Consider the following 21,348-nt stretch of genomic DNA (forward strand, 5'->3'; position numbering starts at 1 on the left):
TTTCAATCTCCCAATTGAATCAGGAAATTGTTGCTATTCCCAGACAGGGAGCCGAGACAAAGGAAGATTAAACACCCAAATATCACACTAGAAGCCTTTGGCAGAGTAGGAAACTGAACTCACCCCTCCTTTCTGAAACGTAGCTCAGCTTCTTAACCATCAGCCCATCATTCCAGCCTCACGTGATGTGGAGACACAAACCCTTCTGCAGGGCTCCAAAGCACAAAGGCAGCAGCCAGTAAAAGATTCCTGCTGGCCCAGGCTCAGATCCTGTCTGGACTGAGGGAACAGGTTTCTGGTTTCAAAAAGGAGCAGAGTTGAAGTTGCTTTCCTTCAGTTGCAACCTTTTTAACAAAACAGAGGTTTTTCTCCAGCAAGTAAAGCCATAAATCAGGACATCTCCTGAGGTTCTTTTTTTTTTCTCCTTTTTTTTTCCTAGTTAGTGTGCCCTACCTCCCCTTTCCATCCCTCCAGACTTACTTCATAAACATTAGCTTTCAAGCATCTCTTCCCCCAGAGGACATATCATAAACATCATGTTAAATATTTAGAACAGGAAACCACCTCACTTTTCTAGCTACATAAAAGCTATCTTGGGAGGGTGCATTTTCTCTTCTTATGGCTTTTATTTATTTATTTCCTGGTGCAGATCTGTCCAATAATCACTACATTTACCAGGGATGTTTGACAACAGTGTTAAGAAGTTCCCCAGTACTTGGGCAAAGGAAAATGCTACTGGATACTTCAGGGCTGTGCATTTCCAAAGCATCCTGCTCCTTGGGGGACTTTCCCAGGCCTTGGAGAGTCCCTGGTGCAACCACAGAGCTGGGAGAGGGACTCAGCTGTAACAAACCTTGCTGCACTCCCATCATCCACTTCAATTTCCAGCTTGTTTTCCTTAACTCCTCCGAGTGTCCCCAGAAACCACTAAGTTACCACACAGCAGAGATATTTAATAACAGCCAAGCATTAAACACCACCAAGCACCATAAACACTGGCAGCTCCAGGCTTGGTTCAAGGCCAGAGGGAGTCAAAGTTATATGGCACAAAAGCCTTTTTGACAACTCTCCTGTGAAATGCCTTGTGCCCTCGGCCTGGCTGGATTGATTTAGTCAGATCCAAGGAAAAGAGTCCAGCTCCAGGTTCATCTGTCCCATCGTCATCTGTCCCTCTCATTCCTCACACACACAGAGCAGCACCTAAGCACTCTGGGCAATTCCAACGCATTCTGAAACACAACAATCCTCAGGACAAGGAGCAATGGCTTCAAACTGAAAAAGGGGGAATTTTTGGTTAGGATATCAGGAAGGAATTGCTCCCTGGGAGGGTGGGGAGGCCCTGGTACAGGGCGCCCAGAGAAGCTGTGGCTGCCCCTGGATCCCTGGAAGTGTCCAAGGCCAGGCTGGACTGTGGCCATGCCTTCCACATCATCCAGGATTTTGTTCAGTCTCCCTTTGAAAATTCCCACTAATACAGAGGCTCCTCCATGCCCAGAAAAGCCTCCCCTTTCCACATCAGTCACCAGCCTCAGCTATTCTTGCAGCCACTTACTGTGTCCACACTGCTCATCTAAACTAAATTTCCTGAACTCAAACCCCTTCCCCGGAAGCTGGGTTCTGTAGACATTTAATATTCATTTACTTTCTCCTAAGCTTCCAGTTTTGGCAACAGGCTGCCCCAAATGGGATGCAATTGTCCAAGCAGAATCTAAAGCACCAAAGCCACAGAGGAAAGAAAGTCATAATCATTACTGCAACCCCCAAAACACTTTTTTCTTTCACAGCACATTGCAAGGTCACAGTAATTCATTCTCCACCCTCACCCCCTTCATTCTGTCTGGCTGAAACTCAGCTCAGCTTCAGGGGAAGGTGGTGCAACAGTCTGGCAAACCATAATGTCCTGCTTCAGTCCTATTTTGAAGATTTAAAAGGTGCAAAGGGCTTGATGTTGGCTTTTCAGATGTGGACAAATCTCACCCACTGAACATAGGTGAATCAAATTTTCAATGATGCAAACTAGAAATGCTTGCCAAGTATGCAAGCAAGAGAAAGAAAAACAAAGATCATAAAGATTTATAGATTGCTTTAAAATGCATTCACCCTAAACCATGAGCTGCTCTGAAAAACACTACCAAGCTGGCTGAGAAGTTGTACTTACACGAAGGACTCACTCTGCTGGAACGAGTGCTTTTGTGAAGATCGACAGAATTAACGAGCTAAAAACTTCAGGGTATTAGTTCAGTACCTCACAACAACAATAAAATTAAAAGCTTTATGCCTTTGATTTATATGTTTAAAATTAAGAGGGATATTTCAGGTTCTAAGGGCATGTGGGAACACAGTGCTCCAGCTCTTTATGCTCATGCATGACACTTCTCACAGAATTACACTGGCTGACTTCTGTCAGATTCCAACTCTGCTGCTTCAACACACATCACTTCAAAAAGAGAAATCCAGCAGTGCAAAACTACAATTGCGCAAAGCTCTAGATCTGCTTTAACCAAACTCCAAGCTGAAACAAACCTCTTTCCAAGAACAAATCCCCTCAGCACAGCCCTATTGCTTCCTGCTTTCGGTTAGGGTAAAAATGAGGAGCAATTGCAGTCCCTGCAGCATTATAGGCATGTCCAGTTCCACTGAAGGGAGATTGTGAATAGAAGTGTGTGAAAATAAAACGAGCAAACATCATAAAACAACAACAGATCATATTTTGTGATCAGTTTGTTTCGGGCAGGAGGGCTGAGGCTGGTTCTAATTTGAATGGAACCAGTTGGCCAGGCCCTACCTTGTATATTATCTTTGGAATGTGAGTCATTTTGTTGGCTTAGTTATTTCTTCTTCTGTAACATGGCACTCCTGACTGCAGCGGTATGTGGGAGCTATTTTTATTGGGTAGTAGTGAAAGGAAGTGATGGATAGAGCTGGTTGGGAACATTTCAACATTTTTTCAGTAGAATTTCCTAGTTGCTCCAGTGTGAAGTTGTTCGCTCTGAAGTAGCTGATTCCAGGGAATTTTTTAATTTGAAAACAATACCATAAAAAAATTTTCAAAATAGCCCATTTTACTGTTTTGAAACAGGAATGTTCAACTGCTTCAGCCAAAATTATTTAATTCTGACATGAAAAGAGAAAAATGAAGCTGAAATATTATTGGAACCAGGCCTGATGAAGGAGCCATCCTAAGCATGCAAAGCCAACTCTGCTCCCTGCACAAGTATGCACTTGATTTTTTTTCCCCTTTAGATTTTAACCTCTCTAAAGTTTTCAAGGCTTTGGCTTCTCATCTCAATTCAGAACAGTAGCTCCTTTTTCACGGCCTCTTCAAGAATTTCAGGAAGATCAAAACCTTCCACTTTTTTTTTTTTTGGCAGCACAAACAGCACACTGTATGAGCAAAGGCTTGGAAAGGCAGAATCCTTGGAACACCTCCTGATCAAGGTCCTCCTGGTACTGCAGCCTGCAGTGATGTGGTCAAATGGAGATGGTAAACCACATGCTGGAAACCTCCCAGTCCCAGGTGCCCACAAAAGCCAAAAATTAAAAGTGTGTATCCTCGATGGATGCCCAGCCACTCCTGAGACCCTGCCTTTCCCTCTGGGGTTTTCCTAACAGCTTTCAAAGGCACGGCCAGCTACAACTTAAGCAAAGCTGGCCAGTGATCTAGGAAACTCTTCAATTATAGATGAGCACCAATAAACAGCCAGTGATTTGCTGGAAATTATGAAGTATAAATAATTGAGAAGCAGGGAGTTGGCCCAGAGGTCCCTTCTCTCTTGCTGATTCGTCTTAATGCATTTCCTTGATGCAGCTCCCTGCTGTGTTCCTAGGGCTGTGGGAGCAGCAGGATAATGGCCATGGAAGAATATGCTGACCTGCTTGTGCAGAGTTAGAAATATGGGAACATCCACCAGACTGAAAGGTGGGTTAACCCACCCCACCTCCAGTATGGAAATCAGGGATCTTACCTGAGGACACAGGGATTCTCCAGAGACAGTCTGGCAGCAGCTCGTGTGGAAGAACTTCAGTCTGCATTTCCTGCTGCTTCTTCCTGGTGTTGTTAAAGAGATTCCACCAGTGCAGGGCTGCAGCTGCCTGAGGATGCTCTGAGCTGTCCTGGGAGAGGAGAGAGTTCACTTGAGATCCTGATCTTCCAGCCTGGATAGCTCTGGGCTGCAGGGGCTTTCCAAATAGCTGAGTCCCAAATGAGTGTCAGCTCTTGGGGAGGACATGAAACAACCCCCAAACCGCAACCCTGCAGCTGGGCAGGACCCAAAGACAACGGCACTGCAGAGAAGTTCCTCCTCAGGTAAACGTGGCCCCACCCAGAGCTTTGCTCTTAATACAAAGGGAAAAATCCTCTGGGAAAATAGACCAAGAGAGAGGATGTAACAAAGAGGATTATTTCCTTCTGTGCTGCTGAGTCAGAGACAATGAAAAAAAGCCAAGGGGATGCACAGCAAGGCCCACAAAGGACACCTCCCCATGCTAACCATGGCTGACTCTAAGGGAATTTTGCTGTTAGGATCTATCAGTTAACAGCTGTCTCACATCTTGATGCTGATGCACTCTTAATTTGTTTAATAAAGCTGTGGATGCTGCCACAAACCATATAAAATCTTTCATACTACAAAAGCTGAAGTCTCACTGATAACTGGTAGCAATGGTTCCCACTCAGTAACCAATCACTGGGCCATAAACATATTTATCTTCATAAGTTTTAAATGTATCACTATTAACTTTAATGAAAATCTTTTGGCTTTGGGACTGAAAATGAAATGCCTTACTTATCTGAGGTGTAAAAGATGGGAACCAGGAAAGAAAGGTGCTGGAATATAGAAAAGAAGGTGCTTCACCAGGAGAAGTTTCTGGTAAGATTTTCAAAGCTGCTAAAGATACCGGGAATTAAGCATGTGATGAAGTCAGGTCTAACTCAGATGTCTGAACTAATTCCCCTCTATTTTCTTTATAGCCTTGATAAATGAGCAATTTCCTTTATTGTAAAATAAATATTTAAGACTGGGCACTTGAAGTGCCCCCTGGAAATGTCAGGTTGTCCCCACTGACTCACAAAAAGTGACACTAAAATGCACAAAGTCTTAATTTGAATTTTATCAGGTAAAGGAGGGACATCAAACAGACCATCTAAATACTCTTCAAACACTTTTCCAGTTCTAACATGACTGACAGGTCAATGCTGTGCTGCTCCTTGGCTGTTCATAAAACTCCCTTCCACTGGGAAAAGGAACAAAAATGGAAAGAGAGAAGGAAAAAGAGAGGGAAAAAACCCACATATAAAAAAAGAGAACCAGAGAGAGAGTGGGAGACAAGGCTGGGGATGGTGACTGCTCTGCTCGTGACACTTAGTCCACCTGACCCCAAGAAAAAGGGAATTTCAAGGCACTTCTTAAAGCTCACTAAAAAAAGGGAATTTCAAGGCACTTCTTAAAGCTCACTAACAAAAGGGAATTTCAAGGCACTTCTTAAAGCAGCAAAAGGGGTTGGCATGTAAGGAGACAGGACTTCAGAGAAGGTATTTCCACTCATTCATGGCATTACATTTTTTTCTCTGAAGATGATGCCAATCATTGTAAAACACCCATCACCTCCTCACCCCATCTGCACTGCACTGCCACCTTACTGAGCAAATCCAGCGGGGTGAATTTAGCTCTTTAGCAGGATTTCTGATCACAGCCAAGAGAACCATCCTGCCCCCACAAAGGCACAAGTGGTCCCTGGCTCCCTCCTGCTGCAGAGCACAGAGGAGCCTGGGAAAGGAGTGGGGTAGCCTTGGGAAGCACAGAACACTCCCGGTGTGAGGAGGTGGCTGCAGAGGGAGCTGGCAGTGTCTGCAAGGCCAGCATCAGGGCAGGATGGGCTGATGAAGTCTGAGTAGATGCCACAGCTCGTAGCTTTTAAGATCTCAGTAAACAGTGTAAAGGGACATGGAACCAGGGCTCAGTATGCAGATTTTGCTCCATTATGTTCCTGAGCTGTTTTTTCTCTTTTCACTCCCAGCTATGGAAGACGCCAAAGCTGTTAAATATCAAGCGTGTATAATGGGAATCCCATAAGCTGGGGGAATGGCCAGGATTCAAGGATATGTCCAGAGCAGAAAAAAAACATATCAGTAAGAAAGGAAAAATAAGAAAGAGCGAAATAAGCATAGAGACGTGGGTGGAGGGGAAAGGGAGGAGGGGGAGAGATCAGACCCACAATTTCTCATCGGCCATTCTGGTTTTTTAGGTCACAGCTTGATGGTACCACAATGATTTTTATTATTGTTGCTGTTATTATTATTACTGATGTTATTAATTATAGCCTTACCCTTGGTCCCAAGAATCTTTAAATAACACAGGACATTTTATGCCAGAGGCTGCATGTGAGCACACACACTTGAGGGCACAACATGCTCCCAGCCCAGCACCAAGGGAAGGAGTCCCTCAGCATTTCCTCAGCCCCTCCTACACCCCCTGCCACTGCAGGAATCTCACCCTAAACACTGCAAATAGCCAAGGCCAGGCTGGATGGGGTTTGGAGCAACCTGCTCCAGTGGAAGGTGTCCCTGCCCATGGCAGGGGTGGCACTGGATGAGCTTCAGGGTCCCTTCCAACCCAAGTCTCTCTGATACCAAAGTGCTCCCAGAAGCTGCACCTTGCACTCACACTTTTTGCAACCCTGCAACAGAACTGGCATCACTGTGATCTGATAAAACAACCAATTAAAAAAAATAGGAAGAGCCTATTCTTTTCTCATTCCAGATTTGGCATTGGGGGGGGAAAAAGTATGCAACAGGGTGAGGGCAGGGGAGGAAAAGTACAATTTTATTTCCTCAACCACTTATCTAGGCCATACATCAGCAAATGCAGCTTTGCTTGAGTTTGTCAGTAGTCAGAAGGAGGTTCCTCCCTCTACAGCACTTCAGATCCTGCTGGATTGCTCCCTTTGCACAGGTAAATCTGAGGTGAGGTTGGTGCTGAGCCCAGGTGAGGCTGATCTCAGCACAGCTCTTACTAAACAAGTCACAGTTTTCCCCCATCCATCAGTGTCAAATCCCACTGAGGGGCAGCACCAAGGCTTGCTTCTGGAAGTGGTTTAAATCTTGCACAACAATAGAAAGATGAGAAGAAACCACCAAAAAAGCTGCATCACCCCTTATGGCCTCAAATGCATAATGAAGTTTTAGGAGGTAAAAGAACACTTTAAGAGGAACACAAGGTGCAGGAAAACACACTGAAAAAGGATGGACAACTGTATTTAGCAACTCAGCAAGAATCATCCCCTCTTCAAAAACCATCTCCCCTTTCCTTACCTTCTTGAAATGACTCCCCCAGTGTCATGCAAAAGTCTGCAAGGAGTAAAAGGGCATTTCCCCCCCCTTCTTTTCCATAAAATAATCCATTTTGCTGCTTCAGACAAGCTGTTATTCATCTTGAACCTGTCCATCCCTCCCACTGGGAGCTCCAGATGGATTTACCAGCTAATCCAGTTAGTAGCTCCTGCCAGCCATGGCATTCCAACATCCCCTGATCCAAAGCTGGGGAAAATTGCCCATGTCTGTGTGTCTTTGTGCATCTGTGTGTGTTCAGTCCAGGAAGGGAGACTGACCAAGAAATTATATTAACCCAAAAACCCCTTTCTACTCTCCTAGCTGAGCTTAACTTCCAAGATGAACGGAGAAACTAAATAAAGCAGCTAAATAAAGGAAAATGGTACTAACAGCAAAGGAGCATCAACCCAGCACATCTTCTCTGTGCCCCTAAATGTTCTGGTGCTGGTGTGAGGACAATTGTCTGATATCATCAGTATTCTCACAAGATATAAAATATGGGCAGTCACAGCAGAGGTTCAGACATTTTGACCACCAAGTCTGGCTATTCAGCGACAGCCCTCCTCCCTTCACCCCCTGCCCACCAGAAGTTTCCTTCCCTTCCCTTCCCTTGGGCTCAGGCAGTTGGTTACATTAAAAAAATAATATAAATGTGGGCAAACATCAGAACTGTTTTTGCCACAATGCCCAGTTCACAGAGAATAAAGTTACAGTGAAGGAGAAAATCACAAGCTGATGCTGCCTGTGTAATATTGTCCCAGTGTTTTGGCCCACAGTGCAATTGAAAAGCTTTTGCAGTGACAGTGGGAACATACCTCCAAAAAAGCATCACTTCCCTAGGAAGACTACTTGGATATCTCTACCTCCAGATTCTTTCACCCTGATGCAGCACAAGGCTGATGGAGACACTGGGAGAGCGAAGGAGGATTTGCAAGGAGCCCGGGTACAGACATGGAGAGGACATGCACACATCAGTGAGACAAGCACATGAAGTGTCTCCTTGGTGAGTGTGGAGATGTTCTAGAGTGCTTGTGTGCTGTTGCAAGCCCTCAGGATCGCTTCCAAGGTGGCTCCAAATCACTGGATGAAGCCATCAGTTGCTCAGTGACCACCCCAGGTCACTCTTGCTGCTCGCAGAGCCGCTGGAGCCGGAGCGGGAAGGTACCACAGCGAGAAGCACTAAGTGGGAAATGAGCAAGTGTCACGGAACAAAATCAATAGCCTGGAGCCAAAGCTGTTTCCCTGCCTTTCCTGTCTCTGATTTGTGTGTGCGTGTGACTCCAGGGCTCCTTCACCTCCTCCATGCCTTCTTCCCCCACCGCTGCGAACGCTGCCGAGCTCGCTAATGAGCGCTGGTGTCCGAGCCACCAGACAGCCCCATCACCGCCATCACAGCCACCCGAGAGATCGCCGCCCGCGGGCTCATCAGCCTGTCCTGGCGCTGGCCAGCCCCCTGCACATGAAGATGCCAATCTGGCCTCTCCTCCAGCCCTCCTCCTCCTCTTTGGCAGCCCGGTCTCCTCACCCTCCTCCCCCTGCCAGCCTCCCCCTTCCCTCCACCCCTGCTCAGCACCAGAGGAACGCTAGCCTGGGCCACATCCCAGCCCTTCTCCCTTAACGATTCTGATAGGAAATGCCCAGCAGGCTGAAGCTTTCCTAGAAAAGCAAGGGCAGGTCGGAAGGCATATGGTTGCTGTCCTCTAAGCTCCGGGTGACAAGGTCTGTGATGCTGCATCCTTCCCAGGCGGAAAGGGGGAAAAAGAGAGAGAGAGAAAGAGAGAAAAATCGCCTGCTTGGGCTTTAGGAAATCACAAGCTTCTCCCTGCGGGGAGTGAACCTCTCCGACCCTGTGCCACACTGCTGGGCACGGATCACACCACGCTGGCGTGGCAGAGGCTGGCCTCGTCTTAAAATGAGAACTGAAAAATGGAGACTTGGAAATAGCTCGGTGGTTTTTAACACACTCCTGGTCCTTAGCAAATCTCTGGCTGATTCTCCTCCCTGACCCAGAATCGCAGGGTTTTAGGCACATTTGGTATTAAAGCTGAAGAGCAAAGAGAGGTCAGAAAAATACCTCGCTATTTTTCCAACTGCTACTGCTGCCATTGGCAAATGTTTTGCTCAGTTCCACTCCCAAGGTTACTTAAATCCTGCAGGAACCAGGAGTTCCCCCAGTTCACTCAGAGAGCTGTGCTGGATACCCAGGCTGCTCTTCCTGGCAAGGGCAATGCCCTGGAGAACAAGACCACCCTGAACAGGAGGGAGAAGGCTCCTCTTGGAGACTCACTCTGGACAGCCAAATCCAATGGCTGGGAAGCAGCAGATATAATATTTCCTCCACTTGCTTTACAGAGTCCATCCCACAGTCTCAGCCCTGGCCATCTCTGCTATTGGTATGAAGGGAAATCTGCAATTCCAGGTTGCGTTTTGCCCCAGGGTGCAGGACCAGTTTAGAATATTACAGTGCAGGACTTTTACAGGGTTGTCTTTCAACAGCAGCGTGTTCCCATAAAACACAGAACGGAACAACACATATTTCCTCCTTAAACGAGCACAAGGGCTCTTCTTTCATACAAATGACTTCCCTCAACATATGAATTCACTGATCTCTCTTACTACACCAACATAAGGTTTCTTTCCAAACCATAGACCTCACCTTTAATAATCAATATTTCCTTTCCACTTGCTCAGCTTTCAAGGTCATATGTTGAACAGATTAATCACACTTTCAGAACTCTCTTCCTCTTAGGCTGATGCTAGCACTGGCATTATGTGGAATTTGAAGCAAAAACACCCTGAACAGGGCTTGGGTTTGTCTTCCTGATGGAATGTTAGGCCAAGAAAAAGAAACTGCTGTTTGTCCAGAGTAAAAGGGCAAATAAAATAATTTCCAGGCTCTTAAAAAGCTATTACATACAGTGAATTAGATGAAAAATTACTTGATGACAGTGGCCTTTTAAAATGTTACCGAGAGCAGGAGCAATGAGCAGCTAGCCAAGGGCTATCTATATCCTGCTACTCCTCCATGTGCTTGGAGCTCCTGCTTTAGACAAGTCCATTCTCAGTCATGACACTGCATTCATAACGCAGAACAATTACCTGTAATCCTACATGCCATCATCTCCACTGATTCCACAAGGGAGCTTTTAAAATATTCCCCTAAAAGGGCTCCTAGCATGCCCTAACACTGCATTGGAATGCAGGATGAGCTATAAGCAAAGTGAAACAGAAGGAAAGTTTGGAAAGTTTTTTGGTCATCTTTTAAAGAAAAAAAATGCTTCTATTTTCATGATTTGTGTCCTAGAAGCAGAGGAATGGATTAGTTACACCACCATGCCAGGAAAGCTGTGACCACAGCACCAACAAGATCATCTTCTACTGCTAAGCCAGAGCCTTCACACCTGAACTGAGAATGATTTGTTTGGACAGCACTGGTTCTAGTGGGAAAACCCAGGAGCTTGCCAACCATAACACTCCAGATCTGCTCAACCTTGGTCTAAGGTGGACTTCAGATTGGAATCTTCCAGTTATATTATGAAAGTGAAGGGGGATTGTGCCCAGAATTGATCAGAATGGAGCCCCTGGAAATCCTCAGTGAGATTTTCCTTGTGAGATCTGACATTTAAACAGGCTGACATCTCTCAAGATCTCACTGGCTTCCCAACGTGGTTTGGCCTCAAGCCTGGAGTTTAAACATTCAGCCTCACCAGTGGCTGCTCCACTGTTAACCACTGCTTACCTTCACCAGCCTTCCACCCAAGGATTCCAGAGCTCTCCAACAGTCCCAGAGATAGTAACGCTGATCATCTCCAGTCTTGGAGGCAAGTACAGCTTATTGCCCGTCAGTGGCTGAGATACATTACTCAGGGAGTTGACAAGAGCTGGAGAAGGTCAGGCAGTAATGAAGTGGCCGTGGTTTGGAGCAGAACCCTGAAGTCCAATAGCCCAGACCCCCGTTTAATCTACTCAACTTGGCTCTAACCAGTTTTTGTTTCAGAAGGAAAAGCAGAAGAGTAACAACTGTGACTTCCCAAATGTCTAAACACAAGTGGGGGTTGGAAAGAAGTGTGTGAGGCTGCCTGACTGTTCCAAAGTGGGGAGCACTTCTGTGCTCGTTGCTCTTGCTGTGTCACTAAGAATTACAACCTGCCTAAATGCCTAAGCACATTGAGAACACAGAACAATAATTAGAGTGTCACAATTCCCTTGGAGAGCTGAGCGAGATCTTGTTTCCTGGAGCAGCTCAGGGAAAAGAGATTGCAACTACAGTTTGCCTGCTCTTTGCTAAGCAAAAAATTTGGGATGTATTTTCAATTGCAGCTGCAGGGGCAGACAGGAGCCACCTGCACAGTGCTCCTGACAGTCATGACATGTTTGTGACACCACAGCAAGGGCAAGTGACGATAGGTTCTGACATTGGTCCATAATGGAAACTCCTATTTGTGTCCAGAGCTCTTGGGAAGATGAACAAACCTCAAAGTCTCGAATACCTGCATGTTTTTGACCAATGCAGGTCATTGCACCTTCCTGCAGCCTGGCAAGCTTGTGGCTCATTTAATGACCAGAGTCTCCTGTCCTGATGATTTCTCCCTTTTATGCCCTGCTGGAGAGTGAAGCCATCCCTTGCCAAGGAATTTCAGCTGCTCTTCCTTCAGTGGGAAGCAAGCCCTCTCTCCCTCCCCACACACTCCCTGGAGAAAGAAGTGCTCCCTGAAAGGCCACCAAGAGAAGCCTTCCAGCCACGTTCAGTGTCTTATCTCTGCATGTTTCCTGGGCCACGAACGGGTTAAAGCCATCAGGGCAACAACAAAAGCAAAGATCCTGAACATCATTTCATGCAAATGACCTTTCAGTGGCTTCCTGTGCTTCACTGTGCTCTTGTCTGCCAGGGCCCGGGGGCCTTCAAAACCTGAGGCTAGATTTTAACTCATCTCCCCTTATCTGCTTGACTGACTGTCAGCCTCGCACATCTCCCTGCTTGTGATGAAGGCCTTAATTAGTGCTTGTCTGTTTACCCTTTTCCTATTGCCACCTCTCTTTTCCTCTCCCTCTCGCTATTCCTCTCCTTTCTCTCTCCCTCTCCCATCACCCTGGGGCTTGTTTGCTTAGCTGGGCATCTCTTGTTTACTCGGTAGGGAGGTTATAATATATGTAAATAAAGTAAGTCCAAAACTCCATAAAAATATATCACATACACGATACAAAAATACCAACACAGAAACATATTTTTGATTTCAGAGACATTGCTAAAGCTGGCTTTGCTTTCCTCCAACAAACTAAACCCTTTTGCTGCCTTCTGAATTCAATAGCAATAAGAAAACAGCTGCTTTTTTCCTTCTTTTTTTTTTTTGGAGAACTTATTCCCACAAAGCACATGGGCAGTGTTTAGGGATCATCCAGCACCTGCTGATTTGGTGTTCTGGAGCAAACACCACAAAGCTTCAATCACCTGCTTCACCAGGGTTTCTACTTAGAGAAGGGATTAAAAAATGCAAAATTCATTCAGCTTTCATGAGAAGTAGGAATAAAGGAAGAACCATCTCTTACATCCACTGAAATAGGATGCAGTATACATTCCTATCGGGAAATCTTCGCTGCAGGGTTTTCCCTGGCACATCCCTCCCTAATAAAATCTGCTTCATACTTATAACATGGCTCATAAAATTCTCTTTAGCTGGATGTTCAGTGAAAACTCTGCAGGGCTGTCAGGACTGCACAGTGACAGTGTATAGGTGTGATGATCCAACAGGAGCTATGAGTATCCATTCAAACACACAGAGCAGGTGAGTCCTGCGCTGCTCCAGTGCTTGCCAAAGGAGTTCCCAGACTTATCAAACACCCCAGGAAATAGCAAAGTTCAGGGGCTGCCTGAAGAGCAAAGGACAGGAGAGAACAGCTTTCCCATTAGCAGGTAAAAGCTTTAACAAGAGTAGTGTGCTCAGCCCAGGATAGACAGGGAAAAGGAGAAGGATTGATAAAGGAAAGCGGGAAAGGAAGCATGAGGAAGAGTGGGAAGAGGAAAAACAGGGAAAAATAGTTTCTTTCTCTGGCAGAGAGTTCTCAGAATAAGACCATTCCTATTTGGGAATAATGCACCCACTGCAGTGATGTCTGAGGGGAGAGACAGGCACAGGAAGATGTCCACATAAAAGAGAAAGGAATGTGGAAATGCAGGGATACCCAGAGACAGGGCTGGTGAACATTGAGCAGTCACTGCCTGGCCAAACATGTCCTGACCCAGCCAGCAGTGGGTTCAGGGCAGAGCCAGCTGTGCCAGATGCCAGGCTGGTGAGGCCAGTGGTTCTCAGGCCATGCCAGTGCTCACTTCACTCACTGCCAGCTCCAGCCAGCACTGCTGCCTCTACCCACTCTGCCTGTCTGGGACTTACTGGGGATTAGGATCCCGAAACAGATTCAGAGATACTCATGAAAACAGAGTAAAAAAATCAAGGGAAAGAAATAAAGACCTGATAAAATCTCCTGCAACAGTTGTAGGTATTTCTGGGTTAGTTCTTGGGGACCTGACATTTTTACAGCTACATCTGCAGGTGGATCCACTCCCAGCTACGAACAGTTCATGAACCAGAGAACCAAGGTGATTTTGAACTGGGTTCAGAGCCATTTCAGGGCCAATTTGCAAGGAAAATGTACATTTCAGAGAGTGTGCACTCGTTAAGAGGGTGTGTGTGCAGCACAGCATTCCCTGCCCTTCAGGTGATCGGGATCACCAGCTGCCTGTTGGGGCCTGAACTCCGAGATCTGAGTTTGTCCCGATCGTATCTTCCCAGGCGGCACACTGCAGGGGTTGTTGCGTCACTGCAGGGCTGTAAATCCCAGTGACACAGCAGGAGGAGCACCACACCTCGCTGTCAGCAGGAATGGGGCACGAGACCTCACACAGAGGAGCTCCCTTTGCCCTCCAAGGTAAAAGGGTTGGGGTCTCCTCACCACAAACCCCACAAGGATCAGGACTAACATCCTGCAACCACCAAGGAGAAAACAGGATGAGATGGTCCTTCTCAGGTTCTCCTTCTTGAGCAGGGGGCTCAGGGCACATCTGACCCTAAACAAAACCCTGGCAGGAATGATGCCCCAGGATCTATTTCACAATCAGACCTGAGATGAGAACAGAGAAGGGATTGAAAAGGCCTGTTGGTTCCTCCTCTCTGCTCAGCTCCCCTGAAAGCAAAGGGAGCTGCTGGGGGGTGTTGGAGTGATCAGCAGGATTACATGGGGGTTCTTGGGACACACTAATTCTTGCCAGGGCACAATCTCTTGATGTGGGTCAGGGTCACCAGGAACTGCACTGGCAGTCAATAAAGACTGACTCCAAGAGCTACTCTTATATCTTTTGCTTTCCAAAAAAATAAAAGCAAATGAGCAACTGCAGATAAAACACAGCATCAAACAAAAGCAGCAAAGCCAGACTGATACAGGTAATTAAGAATAGAATTAACAGATGTGGGCATCTACATTATAAAACAAGGCAGCAGTCCTGAAACCCACCATCCTGTCTCCTTGACAGATGATATAATTGTTCTCCCTTTTATTGGGCATCTGCCAATACCTACTACCTCTGAAGCAAACATCAATGGCTTTCAAACCACAAAGCCATTTTTAGTTACCAGGTACTGAAATATAGCCCAGGAGTCGGTAAGTTCCAAGACAACACACAGCACTCAATTGTACAGCTCAGAACAATCCTGTCTGCCCCAATCCTGCCTTCTCCTGTCTGCAAAAAGTTTGCCAAAAATGAAAAAAGTAAAAAAAAACCCAACCAGGAAATCCAAACAAAAAGTTTTTAGAACTTACAATTTTGATTATTATTTGAAGAGCTAGAAAAATCTAGCTGTAATAAACAACCAGTAAACCCCATGGAGGTGCTTGTTTAAGTCACACCTTGGACCTTTTATTTCTCCACAGCTCTTGGATGTAATCCATTAATCCATCCAAACTCCCACTTGGCACCCAAATGTCTCACCTTTATTACCTGAAAAAAGTTGCAGCAGGAAGCACTGCCAGAACTTACTGCAAAAGGATGATGGAGCAAAGGAATATTGAGCTGCTGTGGAATTTTCCTCTTGCCTTTGACTGCCTCCCTTCCTTCTCCAGTGATTCAAAATATACCTTTCAACTGTACCTCCTGCTCCTGAGAACCATAAGGAATTCTGGAACATGTTTCATCTTTTATGCATTCCTAATAAGTACTGTGGACAAAATGACAGCATTTCCCTCCCACAAAGTTCTTCCTTCCACAAAGGGTGAATGGGGCTGTATCCCAGGTAATGTGACCCCTACACTATAACCCAAGTGGTTTATAGGTACCATGTAGGTCCTCTTCTTTTTCTAAAATATATGGAAAGATAAAACTGCATCTCCACAGTAAAAATGCTTCCAAAGCAGCCCTTGGTTGAACTGGTCTGGAAGCAGTTTCTGTAGGAATCTTAATAATCAAACAAATAAACTCCTTAACTGCACTGAACCAGAACCTGAAACTGAAAATCGAAAATTACCCAAATCCACCAACCCTGAGGGAATGACAGCTTTTTCAGCAGAGCTCAAACGTTTTGTTTTGATATCAACAGTTATGTTTTTACTGGATTTAATATTGACATAATAATAAATATAATACAAACAAATGAAATATTTCTATCTTAGAATTAGAAATTAACCATCCCATAAAAAAACTGAAAGAGAATTATTATCAAAATATGTTTCAACACTGTCAATGTTTACCATTTTCCTACTTGTGAAAATAAGGATTTAGAATTTTTCTGCTGAAATCTCTCACTGAGACTGACTGCTCCCCAGAGTGTGATTTCCACAGAACCCCACATTTTGTCAACAACTTGCTTCGCTGGGTTTTTCTTTTTCAACAGTTTTTACTTGGGAAAATACTTTTTTCACCCAACTCTTCATCTGCCATGCCGTCCCTCAGGTGGGAGCAGTTCCAAAGGGAGCCTGCAGTGCAGACACCGAGACTCTTTTGTTTGCACTCCCATGCCAGCCCTGCTGATGCCACTGCCTTGGCTTTGGCAATGGAGGTTGGGATGTGAGCCAGCTGGCACTGCCTCAGCAGCATTTTCCTTCCTGGAGCCTGGCATACACCACACCAAAAAGACACTCTCCTCTCCTCAGAAGGTTGCAACACTTTGTGGGAAAATTAAATTACTTGACAACGTCCCTTTCAAGTTCACAATGGCTCGCACTGGAAACTGGATTCAATATTTTCTTCCTGCCACATGCAATCAAGGATCACAAACTGCCTGCTTTGTTTCTGGCTTCTGGGTTTGGTTGGGGATGAAGGGAAGGTTCATTTTTTTAATTCTTACTTTTTTTTGTTTGTAAAATATCAAAACCAAACCAACAACAGCAAAGCCCAAAATCAATGAGCCAACAAGAGCATAATGTAATGAAAGAACAAGAGAGGAACAATCCTGGGGACAGAAGAATCTCTCCATATGGACTGACATTCACTGCTAGGTAGAAGTCCATGTACTAATTCCTGTTGGGAAGTCAGCAGTGAGGGCTAAAGGGAGTGTAAATTCCTTTGGGAAGAAGAACAGTTGCAGCAGCACAGAATCCATCCTGCCTCTGTAAATGAGTTTTCAGGCCAACATTGAATCTGTCCTAGCACATGTTACTCCCTGTCCAAATCAGTCATAGAATCACAGACTGGTTTGGGTTGGAAGGGATCTTAAAGCCCATCCAGTCCCACCCCTGCCATGGGCAGTGACACCTTCCACTATCCCAGGCTGCTCCAAGCCCTGTCCAACCTGGCCTTGGACACTTCCAGGGATCCAGGGGCAGCCACAGCTTCTCTGGGCACCCTGTGCCAGGGCCTCCCCAGCCTCCCAGGGAACAATTGGTATCTGACCTAAATTTCCCCTCTTTCACTCTGAAGCCATATTCCCTTGTCCTGTCACTCCAGCTCCTGAAGAACAGTCCCTCTCAGACTTCCCTGGAGCCCCTTCAGACACTGGAAGGTGCTGTGAGGTCTCCACACAACATTCTCCAGGCTGAACAGTCCCAACCATCTCAGCTTTGTGGCAATGTTTTATCAGACACACTTCTCAGACAAACTTCAGGTATCAGCAACTAAATATGTGGATCTGTTTCACACCAGCTTCTAAAAAGTATTAAAGAATTAATTTTGTATTTGAATCATCAAAGGTAGAATTCAAGAAGCAACAGAGATGAAACTTTCCGTGACTGGGCAATCTCAGCTGCTTTCTCAACTCAGATTTTCAGTCTGCCACCAGCAGCTGGAACACACATCTTGAGCTAGAGGGAAAAACGTAGAGAATGTTTAAATTCAAATGCCTGGTCTAGTGGAAGGTGTCCCTGCAGCTGGAGAACAGCTGGAGTGTGTAGTGCAAAGACAGGGATGCTCCAACATAGGAGCTGCACTCCACCGGTGGGAATTTGTTTGGCGTTGGGCTCTTCCAGGGTTATTTTCCTGTTGCCCCCCAGTGCCAGCAGTGCAGTGCCACTGGCTGCAGGCAGAGCAGAGGGAGGAGGAGGGCAAGCTGGAGTGTATCGGTGGAAGCAGCAGTCCCAGGAGCTCTCCCGGCTGGGTGTGATGCACTGAGCGCAGCTGACAAAGGCAGCGCAGGAGGGCTGGGCTGCTCTGCCCAGCTCCGTGTCACTCCCTAGAGCAGCGAGTGCCCTATATCTGCACAGAGCCACGAGCAGGGCTCTCGGAGCACTGTGCCAGCCTCAGTCAGGAGGAGCAGCAGCACAAAGGGCTGACAATGAGAGCAGCTCGGAGAGGGCATTGCAGAAACCCAACACACGCAGCCATTTCCTGAGCACACCGAACAGCTCTGCCAGTGTAGAAAACCCAAACCCCGGAAAGCAGGTGGGATTAACATGGGATCTCCACCTATCACCACCAGCCTGCCAGTCTGCGTGCAATGGTGTGATTAAAAGCTGTGCCTGTGACTGCAATCACTGCTGTCTGCTGGCTCCAGTGACATCTCTCTGCTGTTCCTCATTCCCAGTGGATGAGGTGTGGAATAAAACCGTGCCTTGCAATCCTGACCCCCTGCCTGGAGTGAAGGTCAAATGGAGAGTGGAACAAGGACTGGCTGTCCTCCCCAGAGCAATGGTATGACAGAAAGAAAAAGACTAATAAAGACAAAAAGGAAAAACGCCCAAGGAAATACAGGAAGAGATCCCAGGTAGGAAGGCACAGCTGTGAACAGAGGGCTGGAACTGTCAGATGTGCCTAAACCTAGAGTAACCAGCTTTTAATTCCCACTAAAATGAGTTCTACAACTCCCAAGTGATTCTCTAAGCCACAAATTTACTGGAGAAATATTTAATTGACTAGCAGCTACTGGAATAAGAGAGACAGAAAACATAAACTGTGTTTAGGAGCTCCATCAATAATAAAATCCATATAAATGTTTTTCACTTCATCCTGTCAGGATGTAGCCAGTGACTGTCTTTAGGAATAAGTAAATAATTTCCTTGGTGATGTTGCTGCAACTGAATAAAATTAAATGAGAATAATTCCAGGTTAACTGAATTGCCTTAAATATAGACTGTGAAACACAGAAATACAGCCAAGTCAGGGTAGATGCTCAGCACATGGCAGGTTCTGAATTCACCTACTCCTGTCAAATGGGGTACCATGTTCATTTCAGGTTATATTCCTTTAAAGTTCCAATTAAATAAGTAGCTGCCAGATTTAATCCTCTTGGCCCTTCTTGTATTAAGTTGTATACAGATATATTTGTCTTTTAACCCCATTCAACAATACAGTTCTCATAACTCTTAGTCTAGGGCTTTTCCCTAAGGAACATGTTAAATATCCCAAAGGATTTACATCCTACACAGAACATTCCTGATCTGATTCTGATACAAAATAATCAACATTCAAGTGCTGATATCAGGAGCTGCTAATTCAATGTTCATTTCTGATAAAGCTGCAACATTTTCAAATTAGATTTTGCTGCTTCCATGTTTGTTGTCTAGAGTAACGCTGGAGGGTAGCAATGGAAAGGGACATAAACTGAAATTTAGCATCTCTTGAGTAAATACAGAGAAAAGTTCTGGGTAATAATGTGATGGAAGACACTTTAATTATGTGCTTCAAGTGTGTCAGTGCAGACTAACCCACCTGAATCCACTCATACTCCAAGGACACAGGTGGTCTAATGCCATGCTCATCTCCAAACACCTGAAGTTCTTAATGAACACTTATTTGGGAGAGCTGCCTATCCCAAGGAAATGTCCTTGTTGTCCTCATTTTCCACCAAACAGAGCACCCCAAGAGCCCAGTCTGCTAGTCATTGTTGCTTCAACCCCCAGTGCAAGGCCATGCCCTCCCTGGAGCAGAGGGTCTCCAACAAGCCTATGTCCCTCTAACCCCACGGGGCTTCACTTCTGTGCCTAAAGCTGGCCAGATCAAGGCTCCTGGGCCATTTACATTTAGCAGGGCTTGTGCAGACTGACCGCGCTGCCTTTTCTGAGGAGATCTGGGCTCCACCATGACCTGAACCCCAAGAGCAGGGAGGTGCAGGACTCTGAATTCATCCCAAGACTCAAGACGTTCGCTCAGCACTGCAAGTGTAGGTCAAACACAGAGCCGAACTGCCTGCTGCCTCATTTAAATATTCAGTGAACACTGCAAAGATTAACATTTCCTCTCTTGAATATCTAAATATTTGCCCACAATCCCCCTGCTAATGAGCAAAGACAAGTGCTGGTAAGTGGCAAGCAGCATCAAGCCTCGAGTCAATCAAACGCTCCAAGAGGCCCTTCAGCACCACCACAAGGCCCAGCGAGTGACATTCGGAGCTGGTGGCTTGCAAATGGCCCTTCTCTCCCGCTAACTCTCCCCCCACCACACATCCACACACATTCCTCCCTCTCCACCCCCTTTTCCGCTCCATGACCCACTCGGGGGCATAAAAAACTGGTACTGAGAAACCTGCCAACTGCTTTAGACTTTGGAACACGAGCTGGGCTCCTGTCAGCTCCCAGCCTGCCACACAATGGAAAACATTACACATTTCTCTCGCTAACGACCGCGCTGCTCATTTACATGGCTTAGGCAAACACCAACAAGGTCGCAGCCAGAAAAGTGCGGTCAGGAGCGCTACTGCTCCTGGCAAGGGGCTGGTGCCTGGAAAAGGGCTGCACGGGAAGCTCTTTAAACACCTTGGAACATGTGCTAAGCTGCTGAAGTATGAGGTGTGGTGACAGCAAGGTGTTGAAACAGGGCTTTTAAAAGCTGCCAGTTATCATTAACACGTCTCCGCAGAGCACTGGCAGCCCAGGGAAAGCCAACACCCAGAGCATCTTCTTGGAGGGTGGGCGGGGAGAGAGGAAGAGAAGAGGAAGTGAGGGTGGGGAGGACAAAGGAGGAACATAGAGTCATCCACAGGGGGTTTTCCCTCTTGGCCTCACACAGAAATTGCCATCCTTGCCCCTCAAAGAGGTGATGAGGTTGAGGCTCTTCGGGAGCTTCTCTGCCACCTGTCTGGACAACCTGCAAGGTGAGCTGTTCCTGGAGGCTTCCTCTGGGAGTTTCTGACTGTGCTACTGTGGGGATCAGGAATTCCTGTCACTAGTGGGGTTTGGGAAGCAACCACCAGAGAGCCAAACACTGCACAGCAGGGAGGGAGAACCCAAAACCAGCCACTGGAGATCCAGAGCAATAGCCACCTTCAGATTTCTCCTGTTATTCCTGGGCTCCCTGCAAAGAGGCACATCCAAATTCTGAAATAACATCACTTTGCTCAAAATGTTGTATTTCCTAATTTTTTGACCAAACTTTTATTAGTAATTTTTCCAGTTGCATGCTAACCCTAAGATTCATTCAAACTTTGAAAAAAGTGTTTCTGACTTAGCCAGCTACTTTGCAGAAGAACCAATTCACCACCACAGACAAAATCTTGAAGAAAAAAGCACCAGCCCTGATCTTTTCCCCAGTATGAAGTTCAGGGTTTTTTAAAGTATCCAGCACTATAAAGTAGCTGGATAGGAAAGTTTGTGTGAATTAAAAGAAA

General features: G+C 46.1%; 1 long non-coding RNA gene across 2 annotated transcripts in view; it reads right to left on the bottom strand.

Moving 5' to 3' along the window:
* The window catches only part of LOC146430438 (uncharacterized), a 227,433-nt gene that overhangs the window by 38,680 nt on the left and 167,405 nt on the right, over positions 1-21,348 (bottom strand). For both annotated transcript variants that reach the window (XR_014855370.1, XR_014855371.1), the window contains exon 3: positions 3,966-4,103. This is a non-coding gene — a long non-coding RNA (uncharacterized LOC146430438). The remainder of the gene's footprint in view (positions 1-3,965; positions 4,104-21,348) is intronic.

This window comes from Lichenostomus cassidix, chromosome 15 (genome assembly GCF_008360975.1).
Source record: "Lichenostomus cassidix isolate B80296 chromosome 15, HeHo_3.0, whole genome shotgun sequence".
NCBI classification, from domain to species: Eukaryota; Metazoa; Chordata; class Aves; order Passeriformes; family Meliphagidae; genus Lichenostomus; species Lichenostomus cassidix.